General features: G+C 43.2%; 4 non-coding genes across 4 annotated transcripts; all 4 read left to right on the top strand.

Annotated features, from left to right (window-relative positions):
- Positions 1-808: 808 nt before the first annotated feature.
- On the top strand, positions 809-881 carry trnak-uuu (transfer RNA lysine (anticodon UUU)). The gene has a single exon. It is a non-coding gene; the product is annotated as a tRNA-Lys (tRNA).
- A 6,880-nt stretch (positions 882-7,761) lies between these two features.
- Positions 7,762-7,834, top strand: trnak-cuu (transfer RNA lysine (anticodon CUU)). Its single transcript has one exon. It is a non-coding gene; the product is annotated as a tRNA-Lys (tRNA).
- A 7,885-nt stretch (positions 7,835-15,719) lies between these two features.
- trnak-cuu (transfer RNA lysine (anticodon CUU)) lies at positions 15,720-15,792 on the top strand. Its single transcript has one exon. It is a non-coding gene; the product is annotated as a tRNA-Lys (tRNA).
- Positions 15,793-16,217: 425 nt separating this feature from the next.
- Positions 16,218-16,290, top strand: trnak-cuu (transfer RNA lysine (anticodon CUU)). The gene has a single exon. It is a non-coding gene; the product is annotated as a tRNA-Lys (tRNA).
- The last annotated feature ends 405 nt before the right edge of the window (positions 16,291-16,695 follow it).

Genomic DNA, 16,695 nt, shown 5'->3' with positions numbered 1-16,695 from the left:
ATTCCATCTCTGCCTGCACTCTATCCTGTCATCTCAATGACATCCCTATTACCTATGAAAAGTCCTCCGAAATGGATGGAATAAATGATAATTTTCCGGACAAGAAATAGACAGGCAGAGGATTCAAGAAGAATACTTGCTCCTGGTGGGGCTTGAACTCATAACCTTGTCATCTAATTGCTGTATACTGCTGTATAAGTACAACACTCTAACAGATTGCACCACAGGATCCAAAAAACTCAATGATCACCATATTTAGCAGAAACTGTGATGTACGATATTCGAAACAAGTCAAAATAACTATAGAGGTACCTGGCTAGCTCAGTCGGTAGAGCATGAGACTCTTAATCTCAGGGTCGTGGGTTCGAGCCCCACGTTAGGTGATTATTTTCTCTGCCGAAGCACCAACTGACTTCGCAAACAACCATCTGCTTGGAATTTCGAGCAGGCTTGCCACCCTGCAAAGTTGGTGATACAGAAGGCGATGAATTTGTATTCCATCTCTGCCTGCACTCTATCCTGTCATCTCAATGACATCCCTATTACCTATGAAAAGTCCTCCGAAATGGATGGAATAAATGATAATTTTCCGGACAAGAAATAGACAGGCAGAGGATTCAAGAAGAATACTTGCTCCTGGTGGAGCTTGAACTTATAACCTTGTCATCTAATTGCTGTATACTGCTGTATAAGTACAACACGCTAACAGATTGCACCACAGGATCCATCAACAACACTCACTGATCACCATATTTTGCAGAAACTGGGATGTACGATATTCGAACCAAGTCAAAATAACTATTGAGGTACCTGGCTAGCTCAGTCGGTAGAGCATGAGACTTTTAATCTCAGGGTCGTGGGTTCGTGCCCCACGTTAGGTGATTATTTTCTCTGCCGAAGCACCAACTCACTTCGCAAACAGCCATGCGCTTGGAATTTCGAGCAGGCTTTCCACTCTGCGAAGCTGGTGATACAGAAGACTATGAATTTGTATTCTATCTCTGCCTGCACTCTATCCTGTCATCTCAATGACATCCCTATTACCTATGAAAAGTCCTCCAAAATGGATGGAATAAATGATCATTTTCAGGGCAAGAAATAGACAGGCAGAGGCTTCAAGAAGAATACTTGCTCCTGGTGGGGCTTGAACTCATAACCTTGTCATCTAATTGCTGTATACTGCTGTATAAGTACAACACTCTAACAGATTGCACCACAGGATCCAACAACAAAAACTCAATGATCACCATATTTAGCAGAAACTGTGATGTACGATATTCGAACCAAGTCAAAATCACTATTGAGGTACCTGGCTAGCTCAGTCGGTAGAGCATGAGACTCTTAATCTCAGGGTCGTGGGTTCGAGCCCCACGTTAGGTGGTTATTTTCTCTGCCGAAGCACCAACTGACTTCGCAAACAACCATCTGCTTGGAATTTCGAGCAGGCTTGCCACCCTGCAAAGTTGGTGATACAGAAGGCGATGAATTTGTATTCCATCTCTGCCTGCACTCTATCCTGTCATCTCAATGACATCCCTATTACCTATGAAAAGTCCTCCGAAATGGATGGAATAAATGATAATTTTCCGGACAAGAAATAGACAGGCAGAGGATTCAAGAAGAATACTTGCTCCTGGTGGGGCTTGAACTCATAACCTTGTCATCTAATTGCTGTATACTGCTGTATAAGTACAACACTCTAACAGATTGCACCACAGGATCCATCAACAAAACTCAATGATCACCATATTTGCAGAAACTGTGATGTACGATATTCGAAACAAGTCAAAATCACTATAGAGGTACCTGGCTAGCTCAGTCGGTAGAGCATGAGACTCTTAATCTCAGGGTCGTGGGTTCGAGCCCCACGTTAGGTGATTATTTTCTCTGCCGAAGCACCAACTGACTTCGCAAACAACCATCTGCTTGGAATTTCGAGCAGGCTTGCCACCCTGCAAAGTTGGTGATACAGAAGGCGATGAATTTGTATTCCATCTCTGCCTGCACTCTATCCTGTCATCTCAATGACATCCCTATTACCTATGAAAAGTCCTCCGAAATGGATGGAATAAATGATAATTTTCCGGACAAGAAATAGACAGGCAGAGGATTCAAGAAGAATACTTGCTCCTGGTGGAGCTTGAACTCATAACCTTGTCATCTAATTGCTGTATACTGCTGTATAAGTACAACACGCTAACAGATTGCACCACAGGATCCATCAACAACACTCACTGATCACCATATTTTGCAGAAACTGGGATGTACGATATTCGAACCAAGTCAAAATAACTATTGAGGTACCTGGCTAGCTCAGTCGGTAGAGCATGAGACTCTTAATCTCAGGGTCGTGGGTTCGAGCCCCACGTTAGGTGATTATTTTCTCTGCCGAAGCACCAACTGACTTCGCAAACAACCATCTGCTTGGAATTTCGAGCAGGCTTGCCACCCTGCAAAGTTGGTGATACAGAAGGCGATGAATTTGTATTCCATCTCTGCCTGCACTCTATCCTGTCATCTCAATGACATCCCTATTACCTATGAAAAGTCCTCCAAAATGGATGGAATAAATGATCATTTTCAGGGCAAGAAATAGACAGGCAGAGGATTCAAGAAGAATACTTGCTCCTGGTGGGGCTTGAACTCATAACCTTGTCATCTAATTGCTGTATACTGCTGTATAAGTACAACACTCTAACAGATTGCACCACAGGATCCAAAAACGCAATGATCACCATATTTAGCAGAAACTGTGATGTACGATATTCTTACCAAGTCAAAATAACTATGGAGGTACCTGGCTAGCTCAGTCGGTAGAGCATGAGACTCTTAATCTCATGGTCGTGGGTTTGAACCCCACGTTAGGCGATTAATTTCTCTGCTGAAGCACCAACTCACTTCGCAAACAGCCATCCGCTTGGAATTTCGAGCAGGCTTTCCACTCTGCATAGCTGGTGATACAGAAGGCGATGAATTTGTATTCCATCTCTGCCTGCACTCTATCCTGTCATCTCAATGACATCCCTATTACCTATGAAAAGTCCTCCGAAATGGATGGAATAAATGATAATTTTCCGGACAAGAAATAGACAGGCAGAGGATTCAAGAAGAATACTTGCTCCTGGTGGAGCTTGAACTTATAACCTTGTCATCTAATTGCTGTATACTGCTGTATAAGTACAACACGCTAACAGATTGCACCACAGGATCCATCAACAACACTCACTGATCACCATATTTTGCAGAAACTGGGATGTACGATATTCGAACCAAGTCAAAATAACTATTGAGGTACCTGGCTAGCTCAGTCGGTAGAGCATGAGACTCTTAATCTCAGGGTCGTGGGTTCGAGCCCCACGTTAGGTGATTATTTTCTCTGCCGAAGCACCAACTGACTTCGCAAACAACCATCTGCTTGGAATTTCGAGCAGGCTTTCCACTCTGCGTAGCTGGTGATACAGAAGACTATGAATTTGTATTCCATCTCTGCCTGCACTCTATCCTGTCATCTCAATGACATCCCTATTACCTATGAAAAGTCCTCCAAAATGGATGGAATAAATGATCATTTTCATGGCAAGAAATAGACAGGCAGAGGCTTCAAGAAGAATACTTGCTCCTGGTGGGGCTTGAACTCATAACCTTGTCATCTAATTGCTGTATACTGCTGTATAAGTACAACACTCTAACAGATTGCACCACAGGATCCATCAACAAAAACTCAATGATTACCATATTTAGCAGAAACTGTGATGTACGATATTCGAAACAAGTCAAAATCACTATAGAGGTACCTGGCTAGCTCAGTCGGTAGAGCATGAGACTCAGGGTCGTGGGTTCGAGCCCCACGTTAGGTGATTATTTTCTCTGCCGAAGCACCAACTGACTTCGCAAACAACCATCTGCTTGGAATTTCGAGCAGGCTTGCCACCCTGCAAAGTTGGTGATACAGAAGGCGATGAATTTGTATTCCATCTCTGCCTGCACTCTATCCTGTCATCTCAATGACATCCCTATTACCTATGAAAAGTCCTCCGAAATGGATGGAATAAATGATAATTTTCCGGACAAGAAATAGACAGGCAGAGGATTCAAGAAGAATACTTGCTCCTGGTGGAGCTTGAACTTATAACCTTGTCATCTAATTGCTGTATACTGCTGTATAAGTACAACACGCTAACAGATTGCACCACAGGATCCATCAACAACACTCACTGATCACCATATTTTGCAGAAACTGGGATGTACGATATTCGAACCAAGTCAAAATAACTATTGAGGTACCTGGCTAGCTCAGTCGGTAGAGCATGAGACTCTTAATCTCAGGGTCGTGGGTTCGAGCCCCACGTTAGGTGATTATTTTCTCTGCCGAAGCACCAACTGACTTCGCAAACAGCCATCTGCTTGGAATTTCGAGCAGGCTTTCCACTCTGCAAAGCTGGTGATACAGAAGACTATGAATTTGTATTCTATCTCTGCCTGCACTCTATCCTGTCATCTCAATGACATCCCTATTACCTATGAAAAGTCCTCCAAAATGGATGGAATAAATGATCATTTTCAGGGCAAGAAATAGACAGGCAGAGGCTTCAAGAAGAATACTTGCTCCTGGTGGGGCTTGAACTCATAACCTTGTCATCTAATTGCTGTATACTGCTGTATAAGTACAACACTCTAACAGATTGCACCACAGGATCCAACAACAAAAACTCAATGATCACCATATTTAGCAGAAACTGTGATGTACGATATTCGAAACAAGTCAAAATCACTATAGAGGTACCTGGCTAGCTCAGTCGGTAGAGCATGAGACTCTTAATCTCAGGGTCGTGGGTTCGAGCCCCACGTTAGGTGATTATTTTCTCTGCCGAAGCACCAACTGACTTCGCAAACAACCATCTGCTTGGAATTTCGAGCAGGCTTGCCACCCTGCAAAGTTGGTGATACAGAAGGCGATGAATTTGTATTCCATCTCTGCCTGCACTCTATCCTGTCATCTCAATGACATCCCTATTACCTATGAAAAGTCCTCCGAAATGGATGGAATAAATGATCATTTTCCGGGCAAGAAATAGACAGGCAGAGGATTCAAGAAGAATACTTGCTCCTGGTGGGGCTTGAACTCATAACCTTGTCATCTAATTGCTGTATACTGCTGTATAAGTACAACACTCTAACAGATTGCACCACAGGATCCAACAACAAAAACTCAATGATCACCATATTTAGCAGAAACTGTGATGTACGATATTCGAAACAAGTCAAAATAACTATAGAGGTACCTGGCTAGCTCAGTCGGTAGAGCATGAGACTCTTAATCTCAGGGTCGTGGGTTCGAGCCCCACGTTAGGTGATTATTTTCTCTGCCGAAGCACCAACTGACTTCGCAAACAACCATCTGCTTGGAATTTCGAGCAGGCTTGCCACCCTGCAAAGTTGGTGATACAGAAGGCGATGAATTTGTATTCCATCTCTGCCTGCACTCTATCCTGTCATCTCAATGACATCCCTATTACCTATGAAAAGTCCTCCGAAATGGATGGAATAAATGATAATTTTCCGGACAAGAAATAGACAGGCAGAGGATTCAAGAAGAATACTTGCTCCTGGTGGAGCTTGAACTTATAACCTTGTCATCTAATTGCTGTATACTGCTGTATAAGTACAACACGCTAACAGATTGCACCACAGGATCCATCAACAACACTCACTGATCACCATATTTTGCAGAAACTGGGATGTACGATATTCGAACCAAGTCAAAATAACTATTGAGGTACCTGGCTAGCTCAGTCGGTAGAGCATGAGACTCTTAATCTCAGGGTCGTGGGTTCGAGCCCCACGTTAGGTGATTATTTTCTCTGCCGAAGCACCAACTCACTTCGCAAACAGCCATCCGCTTGGAATTTCGAGCAGGCTTTCCACTCTGCATAGCTGGTGATACAGAAGACTATGAATTTGTATTCTATCTCTGCCTGCACTCTATCCTGTCATCTCAATGACATCCCTAGTACCTATGAAAGTCCTCCAAAATGGATGGAATAAATGATCATTTTCATGGCAAGAAATAGACAGGCAGAGGCTTCAAGAAGAATACTTGCTCCTGGTGGGGCTTGAACTCATAACCTTGTCATCTAATTGCTGTATACTGCTGTATAAGTACAACACTCTAACAGATTGCACCACAGGATCCAACAACAAAACTCAATGATCACCATATTTAGCAGAAACTGTGATGTACGATATTCGAACCAAGTCAAAATCACTATTGAGGTACCTGGCTAGCTCAGTCGGTAGAGCATGAGACTCTTAATCTCAGGGTCGTGGGTTCGAGCCCCACGTTAGGTGGTTATTTTCTCTGCCGAAGCACCAACTGACTTCGCAAACAACCATCTGCTTGGAATTTCGAGCAGGCTTGCCACCCTGCAAAGTTGGTGATACAGAAGGCGATGAATTTGTATTCTATCTCTGCCTGCACTCTATCCTGTCATCTCAATGACATCCATATTCCCTATGAAAAGTCCTCCGAAATGGATGGAATAAAAGATAATTTTCCGGACAAGAAATAGACAGGCAGAGAAGAATACTTAATCCTGGTGGAGCTTGAACTCATAACCTTGTCATCTAATTGCTGTATACTGCTGTATAAGTACAACACGCTGACAGATTGCACCACAGGATCCATCAACAACACTCACTGATCACCATATTTTGCAGAAACTGTGATGTACGATATTCAAAACAAGTCAAAATCACTATAGAGGTACCTGGCTAGCTCAGTCGGTAGAGCATGAGACTCTTAATCTCAGGGTCGTGGGTTCGAGCCCCACGTTAGGTGGTTATTTTCTCTGCCGAAGCACCAACTGACTTCGCAAACAACCATCTGCTTGGAATTTCGAGCAGGCTTGCCACCCTGCAAAGTTGGTGATACAGAAGGCGATGAATTTGTATTCCATCTCTGCCTGCACTCTATCCTGTCATCTCAATGACATCCCTATTACCTATGAAAAGTCCTCCGAAATGGATGGAATAAATGATAATTTTCCGGACAAGAAATAGACAGGCAGAGGATTCAAGAAGAATACTTGCTCCTGGTGGAGCTTGAACTCATAACCTTGTCATCTAATTGCTGTATACTGCTGTATAAGTACAACACGCTAACAGATTGCACCACAGGATCCATCAACAACACTCACTGATCACCATATTTTGCAGAAACTGTGATGTACGATATTCGAAACAAGTCAAAATCACTATAGAGGTACCTGGCTAGCTCAGTCGGTAGAGCATGAGACTCTTAATCTCAGGGTCGTGGGTTCGAGCCCCACCTTAGGTGATTATTTTCTCTGCCGAAGCACCAACTGACTTCACAAACAACCATCTGCTTGGAATTTCGAGCAGGCTTGACACCCTGCAAATTTGGTGATACAGAAGGCGATGAATTTGTATTCCATCTCTGCCTGCACTCTATCCTGTCATCTCAATGACATCCATATTCCCTATGAAAAGTCCTCCGAAATGGATGGAATAAATGATAATTTTCCGGACAAGAAATAGACAGGCAGAGGATTCAAGAAGAATACTTGCTCCTGGTGGAGCTTGAACTTATAACCTTGTCATCTAATTGCTGTATACTGCTGTATAAGTACAACACGCTAACAGATTGCACCACAGGATCCATCAACAACACTCACTGATCACCATATTTTGCAGAAACTGGGATGTACGATATTCGAACCAAGTCAAAATAACTATTGAGGTACCTGGCTAGCTCAGTTGGTAGAGCATGAGACTCTTAATCTCAGGGTCGTGGGTTCGAGCCCCACGTTAGGTGATTATTTTCTCTGCCGAAGCACCAACTGACTTCGCAAACAACCATCTGCTTGGAATTTCGAGCAGGCTTTCCACCCTGCAAAGTTGGTGATACAGAAGACTATGAATTTGTATTCCATCTCTGCCTGCACTCTATCCTGTCATCTCAATGACATCCCTATTACCTATGAAACGTCCTCCGAAATGGATGGAATAAATGATAATTTTCATGGCAAGAAATAGACAGGCAGAGGCTTCAAGAAGAATACTTGCTCCTGGTGGGGCTTGAACTCATAACCTTGTCATCTAATTGCTGTATACTGCTGTATAAGTACAACACTCTAACAGATTGCACCTCAGGATCCAACAACAAAAACTCAATGATCACCATATTTAGCAGAAACTGTGATGTACGATATTCGAAACAAGTCAAAATCACTATAGAGGTACCTGGCTAGCTCAGTCGGTAGAGCATGAGACTCTTAATCTCAGGGTCGTGGGTTCGAGCCCCACGTTAGGTGATTATTTTCTCTGCTGAAGCACCAACTCACTTCGCAAACAGCCATCCGCTTGGAATTTCGAGCAGGCTTGCCACACTGCAAAGTTGGTGATACAGAAGGCGATGAATTTGTATTCCATCTCTGCCTGCACTCTATCCTGTCATCTCAATGACATCCATATTCCCTATGAAAAGTCCTCCGAAATGGATGGAATAAATGATCATTTTCCGGACAAGAAATAGACAGGCAGAGGATTCAAGAAGAATACTTGCTCCTGGTGGAGCTTGAACTTATAACCTTGTCATCTAATTGCTGTATACTGCTGTATAAGTACAACACGCTAACAGATTGCACCACAGGATCCATCAACAACACTCACTGATCACCATATTTTGCAGAAACTGGGATGTACGATATTCGAACCAAGTCAAAATCACTATTGAGGTACCTGGCTAGCTCAGTCGGTAGAGCATGAGACTCTTAATCTCAGGGTCGTGGGTTCGAGCCCCACGTTAGGTGATTATTTTCTCTGCCGAAGCACCAACTGACTTCGCAAACAACCATCTGCTTGGAATTTCGAGCAGGCTTGCCACCCTGCAAAGTTGGTGATACAGAAGGCGATGAATTTGTATTCTATCTCTGCCTGCACTCTATCCTGTCATCTCAATGACATCCCTATTACCTATGAAAAGTCCTCCGAAATGGATGGAATAAATGATCATTTTCCGGGCAAGAAATAGACAGGCAGAGGATTCAAGAAGAATACTTGCTCCTGGTGGAGCTTGAACTTATAACCTTGTCATCTAATTGCTGTATACTGCTGTATAAGTACAACACGCTAACAGATTGCACCACAGGATCCATCAACAAAACACTCACTGATCACCATATTTTGCAGAAACTGGGATGTACGATATTCAAACCAAGTCAAAATAACTATTGAGGTACCTGGCTAGCTCAGTCGGTAGAGCATGAGACTCTTAATCTCAGGGTCGTGGGTTCGAGCCCCACGTTAGGTGATTATTTTCTCTGCCGAAGCACCAACTCACTTCGCAAACAGCCATCTGCTTGGAATTTCGAGCAGGCTTTCCACCTGCAAAGTTGGTGATACAGAAGACTATGAATTTGTATTCTATCTCTGCCTGCACTCTATCCTGTCATCTCAATGACATCCCTATTACCTATGAAAGTCCTCCGAAATGGATGGAATAAATGATAATTTTCATGGCAAGAAATAGACAGGCAGAGGATTCAAGAAGAATACTTGCTCCTGGTGGGGCTTGAACTCATAACCTTGTCATCTAATTGCTGTATACTGCTGTATAAGTACAACACTCTAACAGATTGCACCACAGGATCCAAAAACTCAATGATCACCATATTTAGCAGAAACTGTGATGTACGATATTCGAAACAAGTCAAAATCACTATAGAGGTACCTGGCTAGCTCAGTCGGTAGAGCATGAGGCTCTTAATCTCAGGGTCGTGGGTTCGAGCCCCACGTTAGGTGATTATTTTCTCTGCCGAAGCACCAACTGACTTCGCAAACAACCATCTGCTTGGAATTTCGAGCAGGCTTGCCACCCTGCAAAGTTGGTGATACAGAAGGCGATGAATTTGTATTCCATCTCTGCCTGCACTCTATCCTGTCATCTCAATGACATCCTATTACCTATGAAAAGTCCTCCGAAATGGATGGAATAAATGATAATTTTCCGGACAAGAAATAGACAGGCAGAGGATTCAAGAAGAATACTTGCTCCTGGTGGAGCTTGAACTTATAACCTTGTCATCTAATTGCTGTATACTGCTGTATAAGTACAACACGCTAACAGATTGCACCACAGGATCCATCAACAACACTCACTGATCACCATATTTTGCAGAAACTGGGATGTACGATATTCGAACCAAGTCAAAATAACTATTGAGGTACCTGGCTAGCTCAGTCGGTAGAGCATGAGACTCTTAATCTCAGGGTCGTGGGTTCGAGCCCCACGTTAGGTGATTATTTTCTCTGCCGAAGCACCAACTGACTTCGCAAACAACCATCTGCTTGGAATTTCGAGCAGGCTTTCCACCCTGCAAAGTTGGTGATACAGAAGACTATGAATTTGTATTCCATCTCTGCCTGCACTCTATCCTGTCATCTCAATGACATCCCTATTACCTATGAAAAGTCCTCCGAAATGGATGGAATAAATGATAATTTTCATGGCAAGAAATAGACAGGCAGAGGCTTCAAGAAGAATACTTGCTCCTGGTGGGGCTTGAACTCATAACCTTGTCATCTAATTGCTGTATACTGCTGTATAAGTACAACACTCTAACAGATTGCACCACAGGATCCAACAACAAAAACTCAATGATCACCATATTTAGCAGAAACTGTGATGTACGATATTCGAAACAAGTCAAAATCACTATAGAGGTACCTGGCTAGCTCAGTCGGTAGAGCATGAGACTCTTAATCTCAGGGTCGTGGGTTCGAGCCCCACGTTAGGTGGTTATTTTCTCTGCTGAAGCACCAACTCACTTCGCAAACAGCCATCCGCTTGGAATTTCGAGCAGGCTTTCCACTCTGCGTAGCTGGTGATACAGAAGGCGATGAATTTGTATTCCATCTCTGCCTGCACTCTATCCTGTCATCTCAATGACATCCTTATTACCTATGAAAAGTCCTCCGAAATGGATGGAATAAATGATCATTTTCCGGACCAGAAATAGACAGGCAGAGGATTCAAGAAGAATACTTGCTCCTGGTGGAGCTTGAACTTATAACCTTGTCATCTAATTGCTGTATACTGCTGTATAAGTACAACACGCTAACAGATTGCACCACAGGATCCATCAACAACACTCACTGATCACCATATTTTGCAGAAACTGGGATGTACGATATTCGAACCAAGTCAAAATAACTATTGAGGTACCTGGCTAGCTCAGTCGGTAGAGCATGAGACTCTTAATCTCAGGGTCGTGGGTTCGAGCCCCACGTTAGGTGATTATTTTCTCTGCCGAAGCACCAACTGACTTCGCAAACAACCATCTGCTTGGAATTTCGAGCAGGCTTGCCACCCTGCAAAGTTGGTGATACAGAAGGCGATGAATTTGTATTCCATCTCTGCCTGCACTCTATCCTGTCATCTCAATGACATCCCTATTACCTATGAAAAGTCCTCCGAAATGGATGGAATAAATGATAATTTTCCGGGCAAGAAATAGACAGGCAGAGGCTTCAAGAAGAATACTTGCTCCTGGTGGGCTTGAACTCATAACCTTGTCATCTAATTGCTGTATACTGCTGTATAAGTACAACACTCTAACAGATTGCACCACAGGATCCATCAACAAAACTCAATAATCACCATATTTAGCAGAAACTGGGATGTACGATATTGAAACCAAGTCAAAATCACTATAGAGGTACCTGGCTAGCTCAGTCGGTAGAGCATGAGACTCTTAATCTCAGGGTCGTGGGTTCGAGCCCCACGTTAGGTGAATATTTTCTCTGCCGAAGCACCAACTGACATCGCAAACAACTATCTGCTTGGAATTTCGAGCAGGCTTTCCACTCTGCATAGCTGGTGATACAGAAGGCGATGAATTTGTATTCCATCTCTGCCTGCACTCTATCATGACATCCCTATTACCTATGAAAAGTCCTCCGAAATGGATGGAATAAATGATAATTTTCCGGGCAAGAAATAGACAGGCAGAGGCTTCAAGAAGAATACTTGCTCCTGGTGGAGCTTGAACTCATAACCTTGTCATCTAATTGCTGTATACTGCTGTATAAGTACAACACTCTAACAGATTGCACCACATGATCCATCAACAAAAACTCAATGATCACCATATTTAGCAGAAACTGTGATGTACGATATTCGAACCAAGTCAAAATAACTATAGATGTACCTGGCTAGCTCAGTCGGTAGAGCATGAGACTCTTAATCTCAGTGTCGTGGGTTCGAGCCCCACGTTAGGTGATTATTTTCTCTGCCGAAGCACCAACTGACTTCGCAAACAACCATCTGCTTGGAATTTCGAGCAGGCCTGCCACCCTGCAAAGTTTGTGGTACAGAAGGCGATGAATTTGTATTCTATCTCTGCCTGCACTCTATCCTGTCATCTCAATGACATCCCTATTACCTATGAAAAGTCCTCCGAAATGGATGGAATAAATGATAATTTTCCGGGCAAGAAATAGACAGGCAGAGGCTTCAAGAAGAATACTTGCTCCTGGTGGAGCTTGAACTCATAACCTTGTCATCGAATTGCTGTATACTGCTGTATAAGTACAACACTCTAACAGATTGCACCACAGGATCCAACAACAAAAACTCAATGATCACCATATTTAGCAGAAACTGGGATGTACGATATTCGAACCAAGTCAAAGTCACCATAGAGGTACCTGGCTAGCTCAGTCGGTAGAGCATGAGACTCTTAATCTCAGGGTCGTGGGTTCGAGCCCCACGTTAGGTGATTATTTTCTCTGCCGAAGCACCAACTCACTTCGCAAACAGCCATCCGCTTGGAATTTCGAGCAGGCTTTCCACTCTGCGTAGCTGGTGATACAGAAGGCGATGAATTTGTATTCTATCTCTGCCTGCACTCTATCCTGTCATCTCAATGACATCCCTATTACCTATGAAAAGTCCTCCGAAATGGATGGAATAAATGATAATTTTCCGGGCAAGAAATAGACAGGCAGAGGCTTCAAGAAGAATACTTGCTCCTGGTGGAGCTTGAACTCATAACCTTGTCATCTAATTGCTGTATACTGCTGTATAAGTACAACACTCTAACAGATTGCACCACAGGATCCAACAACAAAAACTCAATGATCACCATATTTAGCAGAAACTGTGATGTACGATATTCGAACCAAGTCAAAATCACTATAGAGGTACCTGGCTAGCTCAGTCGGTAGAGCATGAGACTCTTAATCTCAGGGTCGTGGGTTCGAGCCCCACGTTAGGTGATTATTTTCTCTGCCGAAGCACCAACTGACTTCGCAAACAACCATCTGCTTGGAATTTCGAGCAGGCTTGCCACCCTGCAAAGTTGGTGATACAGAAGGCGATGAATTTGTATTCCATCTCTGCCTGCACTCTATCCTGTCATCTCAATGACATCCCTATTACCTATGAAAAGTCCTCCGAAATGGATGGAATAAATGATCATTTTCAGGGCAAGAAATAGACAGGCAGAGGATTCAAGAAGAATACTTGCTCCTGGTGGAGCTTGAACTTATAACCTTGTCATCTAATTGCTGTATACTGCTGTATAAGTACAACACGCTAACAGATTGCACCACAGGATCCATCAACAACACTCACTGATCACCATATTTTGCAGAAACTGGGATGTACGATATTCGAACCAAGTCAAAATAACTATTGAGGTACCTGGCTAGCTCAGTCGGTAGAGCATGAGACTCTTAATCTCAGGGTCGTGGGTTCGAGCCCCACGTTAGGTGATTATTTTCTCTGCTGAAGCACCAACTCACTTCGCAAACAGCCATCTGCTTGGAATTTCGAGCAGGCTTTCCACTCTGCAAAGCTGGTGATACAGAAGACTATGAATTTGTATTCTATCTCTGCCTGCACTCTATCCTGTCATCTCAATGACATCCCTATTACCTATGAAAAGTCCTCCGAAATGGATGGAATAAATGATAATTTTCATGGCAAGAAATAGACAGGCAGAGGCTTCAAGAAGAATACTTGCTCCTGGTGGGGCTTGAACTCATAACCTTGTCATCTAATTGCTGTATACTGCTGTATAAGTACAACACTCTAACAGATTGCACCACAGGATCCAACAACAAAAACTCAATGATCACCATATTTAGCAGAAACTGTGATGTACGATATTCGAAACAAGTCAAAATCACTATAGAGGTACCTGGCTAGCTCAGTCGGTAGAGCATGAGACTCTTAATCTCAGGGTCGTGGGTTCGAGCCCCACGTTAGGTGATTATTTTCTCTGCTGAAGCACCAACTCACTTCGCAAACAGCCATCCGCTTGGAATTTCGAGCAGGCTTTCCACTCTGCGTAGCTGGTGATACAGAAGACTATGAATTTGTATTCTATCTCTGCCTGCACTCTATCCTGTCATCTCAATGACATCCCTATTACCTATGAAAAGTCCTCCGAAATGGATGGAATAAATGATAATTTTCCGGACAAGAAATAGACAGGCAGAGGATTCAAGAAGAATACTTGCTCCTGGTGGAGCTTGAACTTATAACCTTGTCATCTAATTGCTGTATACTGCTGTATAAGTACAACACGCTAACAGATTGCACCACAGGATCCATCAACAAAAACTCAATGATCACCATATTTAGCAGAAACTGGGATGTACGATATTCGAACCAAGTCAAAATCACTATTGAGGTACCTGGCTAGCTCAGTCGGTAGAGCATGAGACTCTTAATCTCAGGGTCGTGGGTTCGAGCCCCACGTTAGGTGGTTATTTTCTCTGCCGAAGCACCAACTGACTTCGCAAACAACCATCTGCTTGGAATTTCGAGCAGGCTTGCCACCCTGCAAAGTTGGTGATACAGAAGGCGATGAATTTGTATTCCATCTCTGCCTGCACTCTATCCTGTCATCTCAATGACATCCCTATTACCTATGAGAAGTCCTCCGAAATGGATGGAATAAATGATAATTTTCATGGCAAGAAATAGACAGGCAGAGGCTTCAAGAAGAATACTTGCTCCTGGTGGGGCTTGAACTCATAACCTTGTCATCTAATTGCTGTATACTGCTGTATAAGTACAACACTCTAACAGATTGCACCACAGGATCCAACAACAAAAACTCAATGATCACCATATTTAGCAGAAACTGTGATGTACGATATTCGAACCAAGTCAAAATCACTATAGAGGTACCTGGCTAGCTCAGTCGGTAGAGCATGAGACTCTTAATCTCAGGGTCGTGGGTTCGAGCCCCACGTTAGGTGATTATTTTCTCTGCCGAAGCACCAACTGACTTCGCAAACAACCATCTGCTTGGAATTTCGAGCAGGCTTGCCACCCTGCAAAGTTGGTGATACAGAAGGCGATGAATTTGTATTCCATCTCTGCCTGCACTCTATCCTGTCATCTCAATGACATCCCTATTACCTATGAAAAGTCCTCCGAAATGGATGGAATAAATGATAATTTTCAGGGCAAGAAATAGACAGGCAGAGGATTCAAGAAGAATACTTGCTCCTGGTGGAGCTTGAACTTATAACCTTGTCATCTAATTGCTGTATACTGCTGTATAAGTACAACACGCTAACAGATTGCACCACAGGATCCATCAACAACACTCACTGATCACCATATTTAGCAGAAACTGTGATGTACGATATTCAAACCAAGTCAAAATAACTATTGAGGTACCTGGCTAGCTCAGTCGGTAGAGCATGAGACTCTTAATCTCAGGGTCGTGGGTTCGAGCCCCACGTTAGGTGATTATTTTCTCTGCTGAAGCACCAACTCACTTCGCAAACAGCCATCCGCTTGGAATTTCGAGCAGGCTTTCCACTCTGCGTAGCTGGTGATACAGAAGACTATGAATTTGTATTCTATCTCTGCCTGCACTCTATCCTGTCATCTCAATGACATCCCTATTACCTATGAAAAGTCCTCCAAAATGGATGGAATAAATGATCATTTTCAGGGCAAGAAATAGACAGGCAGAGGCTTCAAGAAGAATACTTGCTCCTGGTGGGGCTTGAACTCATAACCTTGTCATCTAATTGCTGTATACTGCTGTATAAGTACAACACGCTAACAGATTGCACCACAGGATCCATCAACAACACTCACTGATCACCATATTTTGCAGAAACTGGGATGTACGATATTCGAACCAAGTCAAAATAACTATTGAGGTACCTGGCTAGCTCAGTCGGTAGAGCATGAGACTCTTAATCTCAGGGTCGTGGGTTCGAGCCCCACGTTAGGTGATTATTTTCTCTGCTGAAGCACCAACTCACTTCGCAAACAGCCATCCGCTTGGAATTTCGAGCAGGCTTTCCACTCTGCGTAGCTGGTGATACAGAAGACTATGAATTTGTATTCTATCTCTGCCTGCACTCTATCCTGTCATCTCAATGACATCCCTATTACCTATGAAAAGTCCTCCAAAATGGATGGAATAAATGATCATTTTCATGGCAAGAAATAGACAGGCAGAGGCTTCAAGAAGAATACTTGCTCCTGGTGGGGCTTGAACTCATAACCTTGTCATCTAATTGCTGTATACTGCTGTATAAGTACAACACGCTAACAGATTGCACCACAGGATCCATCAACAACACTCACTGATCACCATATTTTGCAGAAACTGGGATGTACGATATTCGAACCAA

Source organism: Oncorhynchus masou, chromosome 29, assembly GCF_036934945.1.
Source record: "Oncorhynchus masou masou isolate Uvic2021 chromosome 29, UVic_Omas_1.1, whole genome shotgun sequence".
Taxonomy (NCBI): domain Eukaryota; kingdom Metazoa; phylum Chordata; class Actinopteri; order Salmoniformes; family Salmonidae; genus Oncorhynchus; species Oncorhynchus masou.
This window is presented reverse-complemented; position numbering and strand designations above follow the sequence as displayed.